The sequence below is a fragment of the Malania oleifera genome, chromosome 11, assembly GCF_029873635.1.
Source record: "Malania oleifera isolate guangnan ecotype guangnan chromosome 11, ASM2987363v1, whole genome shotgun sequence".
Classification (NCBI taxonomy): Eukaryota; Viridiplantae; Streptophyta; class Magnoliopsida; order Santalales; family Ximeniaceae; genus Malania; species Malania oleifera.
In genome coordinates, this window is record NC_080427.1 from 73,532,484 (window position 1) to 73,544,907 (window position 12,424).

Genomic DNA, 12,424 nt, shown 5'->3' on the forward strand with positions numbered 1-12,424 from the left:
AGTTGAAGCTCAGAATGTATGAAACGATACAATCATTTATGTATGATATGCTTCAACACACAATTCTTTTTTTGTCAAATCTCCCAAAATGTTTGTATGATTAATAGCTTTGAAGATGCGATGATCAATTATCAAATATGATCTTATTGAAAAATTGAGTCTTGAATAGTATAGGATCTAAATCAAAAACTTTCTTTCAAATGTTCAATCACACCACGATCTTTGTAATGTGCAAATATATATATGATATGTGTACCAAAGATCTAAAAGAAACAATGTAATCTATTTCAGAAAATATCCTTCAACAATATATATATATTTATGAACTCCAAGGATATGTAATCAAGTGGATTGGTAATATTAAAATATCAAGTCTTTGAATGGAAAAACTCACTTGAACCTAAAATATTTAATCAATAGCTAAACCTCTTTTCAAGTGGTAATCCTATCAAAGTGATTTAATATATATGCACACTCAAGATCAACCTCTTAATACATAATCAAAAATAGATTTTGCAATACCAAGCTCTTTGAAAAATAAATATCAATCAACAAATCTATTTAGAGAATGAAACTCTATGAGAATATCTCTTAACTAGAAGATTGTTTTGCCAAACCTCAATACCAGAATGAAATCAAGAAGTGTATATGAGATCCCTTTGTTTTCTTGAATTGATTTGCCCAAGCTTGATAAGTATAAGTTGAAGTGTAAGCAATCGTATAGCAAAGTGCTCAATGTTCTCAATTCGCTTTCAAAAAGTGTTCTCTTTTCTTCTTGTTGATCTTCGCTAACGTACTAGGGTTTAGATATTCAGTATATAGTGTCTTACCCTTAGAATATATCTCAACCATTGGATCAAAAGATAGCTCGCATGTTTGCACAATAAAAATTATATTTTTAATCCTTCCCACAAGTTTAGATGACTGAGGTCAAGGGCCTGGACAACCGAAGTGCTTTTTAACCTTCGAAAAAAAATTGCCTAGGCACAGGGTCAGATGACCGAGGTCAAGGGTGAGATGACCGAAGCATCTAGTTCAAACGACCGAAATCAAAGTTCAGTCATCTGAGGTGCTTCTGCCAATTTCTGTTTTTCACTAATAAATCTTCGGATGACTGAGCTTATTCTTCAGACGTCTAAAGTAATTCTTCAGTCAACTGAAGTTAAAGTTTAGTCATCTAAAGTTGCCACTTCAGGCTTCTTAATAGAAACTTCAGTCTTCTAAGGTTCTGTTCTTCTCATTTTTCAAAATTAATTCAAAATATGATTTGCTCTCTTTATTTATCCTTTTATAAATTTTCCAAGGTTTTTAAATAGGTTTCTAAGTCCATATAATTCCCCTAAAAATGTTTATGAAATGCATGATTCTTAAAGTCATTCTAAGATGTGATTTGAGCTTCAAATTAAATCATATGAAAACGTAAGTACATGAGTTCTAAGTACCCATTCCCATGATGTTCTTGAACTTTGCCGCTTGCATCTTGATTCTCGTATTCTTTGAGTTCTATGGAATGTGCCAAGATATGTAAGCTTTAATCTTCATGGCTTCGATTACTTGTTATCCTTCCGTACATGCTTAATATAATTCTTGTTCACAATCTCAATTGCACATATCAAATACCAAGTGATTTGTCATTATTAAAATAGGATTGGACTCGTAGAGTCAACAATCTCCCCCTTTTCAATGATGACAAATACACGAGCAAAAATATATAATGGGTTACGCCTAACAAGGCTCCCCCTCAATTAATGCATCAAGTATTCAATAAATGAAATATGCTCATGCCAAATAAAATAAGCTCATATTCATACACACGTTGTTTAGCCTGATTCCAAATAGAATATGCTCCTGATATTTCTTATTTATGCTCCCGATTTTTCTAGATTTCTCTTATTTTGCTTTTTCTCCAAATTTTTATTTCTTTTTCTCCTGATTTCTATTATTTTTGCTCCCAATTTTTCTCCCCCTTTTGACATCAACAAAATTGTGTAAAATAATACGACATGAGTGGACATACCTTTATGTTCTTCTCCCCTTAGAAATCTTAAAGTTTAAAACTTGTTCAACCATCAGATTTACAAAAAAAAATTTCTTCTCCCTCGTTTTGGCATCAACTATCCCCCTTGCTAATGCATAAATATGTGTTGTGGTATGTAAATTTCATTGTGAACATACATAGTGTACCAAATTTCAAAGATTATGTGAGGATACCAAATGTTAATTGATGTGATACCAAATTTTTACATCTTTAAACATGCGATACCGAATGTTGATACCAAAATGTTGACTAATGTTATATCAAATGAGAACAAATGATACCAAATGTTTACTAATATGATATAGAGTGAGAACAAATGAGCCGAATTTTGAAAATTAAGTAACGTTGCTCCCCCTGAATTATGTCATCTAATATAATTCTAGGCAACCATATTTATTTCAGTTTAGAAAAACTATTCCCTGTTTTATTTATTTAAGCTCATTCACATCGTATATTATGCAAAACAAATCTCTCCCACTTTGGTTCTCATTAACAATTTACTCTAGCATATATCTCTCACCTTTTGGATCTTCAAAAACAAATTGAGCTATACATATTTGCTTTAAGTACATTCCGAAAAGAATTATAACTAGAAGGACTAACCATACAGATCCTAATTATATCAATGCATTTCAAAAACAAGGTCATATGGTTATCTCAAGGGATTTTTAGCAAAGCAATATATATTTTTCATTTAGAGTATTCAATATTATCATCATAAGTAGGTGCATGCTACAGACAATTCATTGCACATCTAAGCACAAGAAATATTGGTAAGTATAATAAGATAGTAAATAATTTCGAGATGCTCCCCTTATGAATTCAAATACTTGCGTAGATGAAATAAAATTGTTGACCTTATAGGTCACGCCCGGTTTTGATAATGACAAATATTCCTGTATTTAATGAGTATCTAGTTCATGTGCAGGTCTATATTAGCAGACACATTGATGGCATGTGAAAGCTTAAAACTTGAAGACCTATTCATGTTTTTTAGTTGTAATATATATTTAGTGGTCAAATTGATCTGTAATAGTAATTAGGATATTTTGTTTGTAATAAGCACACACAACACATGTATGATTTATTTTGTAAGCTCAAACCAAATACGAACTAAAAGTGACCATAGAGAGACCTTAGGGCAGTCGACCGACACCGAACTTTCTCGGTGTCTTGATTTTGGACATAAATGACCCTAGGACACACACATTTACACCTATGTTTGTTTAGGCACTTGAATAGGGTGATTGGTTGTTCAAACAGGACCGAAATGCACACATGGTGCACTTTCGGTCGACTGGCCAAGATAGTTTATTTTGGCCTGGTCGACCGAACTAGACCTGGGTCAACTGTTGACCAAGGTCCTGGTCAAACGAACCTATGCAGTTCAAAATCCCCCGGTTGACTGAAACCCTCTCTGGTCAACATTTTGACCATCTGGTCGACCGAGCCATTTTTGTACACCAACTACCTAGTCAACTGAGGGTCCTTGGGAAAATTCCCAACGATCTCGTCGACCAAACCAACCAGTTCAAATTGGCTCGGTCGACCAAACCATGATAAAATGGGAAAATCGCTTTTGGAAAGAGTCTTTTGGTCGACCAACCACTCAGTTCAAAATCCCCCTAGTCGACAGAACCATATGAGTCTTGGTCGATCGAACCATATGAGTCCTGGTCGACCGAACTTGCTCTAGTCAATTGGACCTCTCGGGTTGCACCTAATTTTTTACCGCAGTTAATACTTTCAAACAGGGTTAAAATGTTTTAAACATCATTAAACTTTTTTAACAATCCCCAATAGGTCCCCAACAGTCAAAAATTCTGGTATGTCTATATATACCCTTTCATTTGGGAGAATTAAGCATCGATTAGTAAAAACAAAAATTCAATTTCTCTCTCAAGCTAAATACTTCCTACTGCTCATACTATTTTCCAAATCCACTCAAACTTACCTTCCTCACTTCTTTGTATCATTTGTAAGTGTATTGAGTGTGTTCATTTAGAGGTTTGCTCTCTCATTTCGTAAGTGCTTGAATCGATTTTTATGAGAGTATAACCTAAGTATTCTTAGGATGCTTTTCTAATAAGCCTACCCTAAGAAGGCTTGTGGTGAACTTCCGAGTATTGCATTCTCATTGCAATATCTTTGAAAGTTTGTATTTGTTTTTGGCTTGCAAAAACATTTTCAAACTTACTCAAATATCTTGTGGTATTCATATTGACATTGTTGTGAAAAGATACTTGTGTTTGATATACAAATCTTTGTGACAATATCTATTCAAGTTTATATTATTTTTAGAATACAAAGATTGCTTAGCTTTGCAAACCAAGCATATTCACTAGTTGAAATATTTGAAACTTACATAATATCTTTGTTTGAACATCTTGATTGAGAACACATTGAAATACAAAGATTGCTTGTTGGCACTCTCACGTACGCATTACACTGATAGAAAATACATTTGAGAGTTGAACTATTTAGACCACACTGAGCTTACATTTTAAATCATCTATGGTGTTTGTGATTGTGCGCATTTGGGGTACAAATCTGCCTTATGTGAAAGCACCCTTATATTGTACCTTTTGATTGTATATCTGAGAGATTCTAGGTGCAGCCTGAGGGGGTGGTAATCCAACCTGGTAAGGATTGGTGTAAAGGTTGAGGTCAGCCCTATGCTAATTGACCTAGTTTGTATAGGTGTCACTCCACCAGTTTAAGTGAGCAAGTTATTGTGATAATCTTTGTGCTGGTTAGCCAAGACGGGGACGTATGCAGTTGGCCGAACCTCGATAACATATCTATGTGTCACACTCTCTTTATTGCTTTCTAGTGCTTGTGGGAGTAATTAAATTGCTTTACTTAATTTCTGATATATTTATATTACTTGTACTAGATTGACCATAGGCTTGTGAACATACTGCTGTTAGGAAGAATACCTAGGAGATAAATTTTAAAAATGCCAATTTACCCCCCCCCCCTTTGGGATCACGGTAAAGCTAACAGAAATGTTTTTGTTTCAGAGCCATAGTCTTTTTCAAGTTAATTTACTCCCTTTCTGTTACGCACTTATCATATTCATATGTCTTTTCCTTGTAGTCATTCTTCACTAGTTTAGCCAAGTGTTCTAAGATTTTGAATGATTTTTACTTGACTTTTCCTACTTTAGCTTTGAGGACCACAAAGTCATAATGCAATTTTACTTCAAGGTCACATGCCTATATTTCTTATTTTCTTATGGATCTCAATGCACAGGTTTCTTAGTCATTTGCATTATCATATAGATTAAAACCTATCGCATCTAACTTGCCATTTGTCATATTTAAAATCTTCTAATAGATTTGACTTGAAGTTTGAAAGATTGTGAAGTGAAATTTTCCAGATACTCTTAACAATTAAATTATCATTAAGTTCAGAAGAATATTAATTATGAGTGGACCATATTCAAAATATTTTGTAGAAGCGAATATATCCAACTACATATGCCAAAGAGCAAATTGGGAGAATATTAACTTTGAACACTACTCTTTAGGTATTTCTGATTATCCAATTATTAGACGATACCTTATAAGTATGTCTTCAATTTTAAGCAAGGGTACGACCCTATAATGGATAAGTCTTTACCGGATATGATCGTGATTTGGTTAAAATTTCTTGTGGAGGATATTGCCGAATCCCAAATCAAACTTAGGGATTTTTACATTTTAAGTACAAAGGGAAAATGTCTTGATAGACCATTTGGATCCCTTAGAGAATTCCACTAATTTGATTATTACGGGATATCCTTTACTAAGCACTTGAAGGATATAGAGTTTATGATTTATCAGTGCTAGTGGTTACAATGATGACTGACTTAATCCTTTGATGGCTCCAAGAATGAGTTTAGAATTACATGATTTTAATATATGATTTATTCCTAAAGCTCAGTCTTATGCAATGGACATGATCTGCTTAACTTAAGATTTTAATATTTAAGCATGGGTTAAGTAACAAGAATTATTTCGTTAAACAGCAATGCTTTAATCCATTTGGAAGTGGATTTGTTCTTCAATGTTATGACTTTTGTTACTCATTGCAAGGATATTAGGTTCCTGATATTCTAACAATTAATCTCTCAACCTTCACTTTGAATACATCAAGATTTGCATGTTGTTCAATATTTTAACATTTTACCCAATCATTATGATATAAAAGCATTAGGTAGTTAGATTGGATATATTGTTTAAAGGAATCTTATTAGCCTAATTTTCTTGGAGGACTCTTAGTATAATAATAGTGTAGTAAATGCACATACTAAGATTTTACATTTTAAGCATATACTATTCCCAAGCCTATTAGTCATCACGATCCTATAACTAGTCCTAAGAGCAATGAAAGAATTAAATAATCATGTAATTCCAATTAGAACCCTTTTTGATTACCCATGTCATTTTCTTGTCTTTGTCTCGGACACCTCTAAATGGACACTTATATCGAGTATGCCCTTTCATTTTACATAATAAACAAGTTTTGTATAGTCGTGGGAAAGTATACTTATTTCTTTTCTTCTCACTTAATGAGGCATAGCTATGGGATTTTTGAGATACATTCGAACCCATTTTGAAAAAAATAATTTCTTTTAACTTATAAGGGTTTATTCAAACTATCTTCACTTGTAACCCTGAAAATTGTTTCAGCATGTTCATCCATTTTTCTATCTAAATAGGTGATCTTCAGAATTTTCATGATTTTCTTATTTTCTAGTATAGCATGATAATCTATTAATTCCTCTAATTGTTTAACTATCCTTTCATTTTCATTTTTCAAGCACATTGTCTTCTTTGATATCCTAGCTTGAAGCTTATGCATTTTAACTAAAGCCTTTTCTAGATCTCCATATGAAGACATGCTTTTATTACACAATTCAACACATGATTCAACACTAAATTTATCACAATAAACATCATATGAATCATTCCACACATTATTAATGGAGTTATCAACAGATGACTCCACACATGATTCATTACACGAATTGTCATAATATCCATCATTTGAGTTATTGCATGCATCAATAGCAATATTGTCACAAGGGGCACTGCCTGAATCATTATTAGAATTATCAACACATGATTCATTATATAATATAACACAGGATTCATCACATGATTTTTCATAAAATATATCGCAAGATTTATCGCATAAATCATCACATGAATCAATAAGTGAATCATTAAGCTAACTAGGCTAAGATACATATACCTCCTCCTTGACTAACTCATTTTATTTACAATTTGCCATCTCTTGATCATTTGAACATGACATTCCCGGAGTGGTGGTTTCTTTCTCCTGGGTTTCTCCATACTTCCTATCAAGTTCTTCCCAAATATCTCTTGCACATGTACATGTCATACATTCATGAAAAATATTAGAATCTAAAGCACGATAAAGCATATCTATGGCATTTGAATTTGCATATATTAAACTAGTATCATTTTCATTTGTAGGTACACAAATTCCTTTAACTATTACTTATCAGGCCTTCCAGTCCATTGATTTTATAAAAACACTCATTTTTAGTTTCCAAGTCGAAAAATTTTCACCGTAAAATATTGGAGGACTAAGATAAGATCGTCCCTCACCAAATAGGGTTACACCAATGTGTGCCATGTGATCTTTTTACAAAAGAAATGTTAAGTCTATGTAAACCCACTCTGATACCAATTGTTGAATTAGGTGTAATCCCAAAAGGGGGGTGAATTGGGTATTTTAAAATTCTTTGAACCTATTTGCCACTTAATCCCTATTTGTACATTTAACTAATCAATTTCAGGAACTTATAAAAAAATTTAATTTATTTTACCAATGAGTTCTTTATACCCAATTAATTGTGTGTAATGTTATTCAACCTACACATGCAATACGAATAAATTAAATGTAGTGCAGAAAGTAAAGAGTAAAGGGAAGAGAGAAGACAAACGCAATTTTTACTAAGTTCAGTCAACTCGGCCTACGTCCTCACCTTGAGCAACCACTCAAGGATTTCACTAGAATCTCTACTCCTTAAATTGGGACAAAGCTTCCCTTACAATCCGCTACTTACAAAAGGTACAACTCCCTCCTACTCCACTGCTTACAAGAGATATAGCTCTCTCATCAAACCCTGGTCCACACACTGAACCGTGAATACAATGAAATCTATAAAACACTCAAAATTGCTTCTAAACAAAAGCTCTTGAGTACAATTCAAATTCCTAATCTATTAACATATGATAAAACTTGAAGCTCAGAATGTATGAAACGATACAATCGTTTATGTATGATATGCTTCAACACACAATTCTCCTTTTGTCAAATCTTTCAAAATGTTTGTATGAGTAATAGCTTTGAAGACACGATGATCAATTATCAAATATGATCTTATTGAACAATTGAGTCTTGAATAGTATAAGATCTAAATCAAAAACTTTCTTTCAAATGTTCAATCGCATCACGATCTTTGTAATGTGCAAATATATATATGATATGTGTACCAAAGATAAAAAAGAAACAATGTAATCTTTTTCAGAAAATATCCTTCAACAATATAAGTATTTATGAACTCCAAGGATATCTAATCAAGTGGATTGGTAATATTAAAAATATCAAATCTTTGAATGGAAAAACTCACTTGAACCTAAAATATTTAATCAATAGCTAAAGCTCTTTTCAAGTGATAATCTTATCAAAGTGATTTAATATATATGCACAATCAAGATCAACCTCATTATACTTAATCAAAAATATATTTTGCAATACCAAGCTCTTTGAAAAATGAATATCAATCAATAAATCTGTTTAGAGAATGAAATTCTATGAGAATATCGCTTAACTAGAAGATTGTTTTACCAAACCTCAATACTAAAATCAAGAAGTGTATGTGAGATCCCTTTGTTTTTCTGAATTGATTTGCTCAAGCTTGATAAGTATAAGTTGAAGTGCAGACAATCGAATAGCAAAGTGCTCAACGTTCTCAATTGGCTTTCAAAAGTGTTCTCTTTTCTTCTTGTTGATATTTGCTGACGTACTAGGGTTTAGATATTCAATATATATAGTGTCTTACCCTTAGAATAGATCTCAATCGTTGGATCAAAAGATAGCTCGCGTGTTTGCATAATAAAAATTATATTTTTAATCTTTTTCACAAGTTCAGACGACTGAGGTCAAGCGCCCAGATGACCAAAGTGCTTTTTAACCTTCAAAAAAAAAAATTACCTGGGCACAGGGTTAGATGACCGAGGTCAAGGGTGAGACGACCGAAGCGTCAAGTTCAGACCACCGAAGTCAAAGTTCAGTCATCTGAGGTGCTTTTGCCAGTTTCTGTTTTTCACCAATAAATCTTCAGACGACTGAGCTTATTCTTCAAACGTCTGAAGTAATTCTTCAGTTAGCTGAACTTAAAGTCCAGTCATATGAAGTTGCCACTTCAGGCTTCTAAATAGAAACTTCAGTCTTCTAAGGTTCTGTTCTTCTCATTTTTCAAACTTAATTCAAAATATGATTTGCTCTCTTTATTTATCCTTTTATAAAACATTTTCTGGGGTTTTTAAATAGGTTTCTAAATCCATATAATTCCCCTAAAAATGTTCATGAAATGCATGATTCTTTAAGTCATTCTAAGATGTGATTTGATCCTCAAACTAAATCATATGAAAATGTAAGTACATGAGTTCTAAGTAGCCATTCCCATGATGTTCTTGAACTTTACTGCTTGCATCTTGATTCTCGTATTCTTTGAGTTCCATGGAATGTGCCAAGATATGTAAGCTTTAATCTTCAAGGCTTCCATTATTTGTTATCCTTCCGTGCATGCTTAATATAATTCCTGTTCACAATCTCAATTGCACAGATTAGATACCAAGTGATTTGTCATTATCAAAACAGGATTGGACTCATAGAGTCAATAATTTCCTATGCCTATATGGTGACGTTTAGGTCATTTATCATTTAGGTTTTTACTTTCCCATATATATTGCTATTGTAAATGTTGGAAAATGAGTTAGATTATTATTGATTGAATAAAGGTTCTTCCTTTGAAAGCTCAGAGCTTTGTTCCGATCCTTGCGATTAAGTGGCGAGATGCTATAGCGTTCTCCTCAAAGATCACTTGGTGTGAGACCAACAATCTATCCAACATCTATCTACCACAATCCATCCACTACAACTATCCATCTCGGAGCCATCCATATCATTCGCATTCAAAAACAACAAGCATCAACCTTTACACTGGTTCAACTCGATCTTAACGAATTTCTTGGTTTGATTCATGTTTGTGATCATTGGTAAGTTATTCATGGGATCCACACGGTAAAACTCATCCTAACCCATCCATAACTATGTTTACCATCTTTATTTAAGATCCTATAAGCCCCCGTTTCGCAAACCTCTAAAAATCCCATTTTTATTCCGAACCTTCAAAGCCCAATCAACTGAACCTCAGAGTCCAGTCGCCTAACCCTTGTGTTGCTCTCGGTATTTGCCAGAAAATTCAGTCAGTTGATTGACCCTCTTGGCCTCCTAGTCGAGTGACCTTTGTTCCCTCTCGGTTTCTCACCCAGAATCTCAGTCAGTCACCTAACCTCCCCACCCTAGTCGCCCGAGGAACCCCAAAACTTGAAATTTCTCATTCTTTAGGCACATACTTGCTTGTCAACTGTGGGATATGATTACGATTACATTGACTTATTTTCTTGAATGATTAAATGGCATTTTTATGGCATGTAACTTGACTATCTTGTGAGAGAACCCCCTAGGACTGAATTTGAATCTGATTATATGTGGTTTTAAAATCCTTGGACCGCATGATAAAACATGATTTATTTGTTTATGTTTGGTGGATTAAATTCTCATTTCAAAGTGTTTCTCATGTTCGTGTTGATTGAGGGTTGAAAACAAGTAGGACTAGGTCACCCCACTCCATCCTACATCACACCAACTACAACATTACAATTAAAATTCTTAATATTAGTGTGATATTTAAATAAAGATTGTTGAACTTCTATTTATTATAATTTTTTATTTGAAACAATACAATATTTACAGTGATTGTATCATAACTTTATTTATTATCATTTTTTTAAAGGTTACAATAATGTCATTGTAACATATGTTGATTTTAAGTGTATTTTAAACAAACTTACAATGTTGCAAGTATTGTTTGAACAACGTTTCTAATTAATGTAACAACCTAATTGTTTTTATGGCATGAGATATGAAAAAAATAAAAAAGAAAAGACCACAAAAAGAGGTTGGATTTCTATATTAGTAAAGATTCACATTTTTAACATTATCCTCAATTATTTGATGGGATCAAAAATTTGTTACACAGTATTGTTGTGATTTTAATATTTTACATTTCCCTTAAAATAATATCATGATTATGTCAATATTTTCAATAAAGTTTGACTTTTTAGAAATCACTCTATTTTTGTAGGTCAGTTATTATAAGGAAATCCGTGTTTGAAAGACGATTAATTTTCAAGGAACCGAGAAACAAAAGGAGGGAACAGAGAGCAAAAAGAGGTAAGCTCACTCTACACAATGAGGTGTCCTATCTATTCATTTTGTTTATTTTGATTTCAAACATATTTACTAACTTAGGCATTAAAGAGAACTCTTAGAGGCCACGGTAACCTTCCAAAATTTTATTTATTCTTGCAAGTCAAAAGTGATAACGATTCTTCACAAATTCAATTTTTATGGAAATTATTTGTTTTCAAACGTCACCAAAATTTAAATGAAACAAAACATAAAATTTTAATAAAACTCGGCACATCCTAATTACTAAAATATGAAACTTAAAATATTAAAAATACTAATTTTTATCATAAAAAATAATGGAAAAATGAATTTTAAATGAGGAACGACCTATAAAAGCAATAAGCACTTATTAAGAGAAGATGTAACTATTGATTTATCTCAGTCTTAAGGAAAAAATGTAACTACTGATTTATCTTTCAGTCTCAGGGAAGAGAGTAAATTTTGGAGTGTCCTATTGATAGTTTAGTATAATTAATAATGCTAATTTTTAAAAGTTGACAAGAGGAAAAATGGTCGTGCTTGAATTCATATATTCATGACTAGTTAGCTTGACTTTAATTTAAATAAAAACATAAACGCGCAATACTATCTTACTTTGAATCATTCATCTTGATTGTAATGGAAAAGTTTTACGATTCAATGAACATGAACGTCAAAAGGCATTAATTAAGAAATTTCTTTTCTTGAAATAATTTTGAGGTTGTGGAGTGAGTCATTGTTGACCATAACCTTTTATTAAAAAAAAAAATGATAAATTTTTATTGTTCTCTTGGAAAATAAGAAAAAAAAAATGTTTTTACCCAAAAAAAATTTTATTTTTTATTTTAA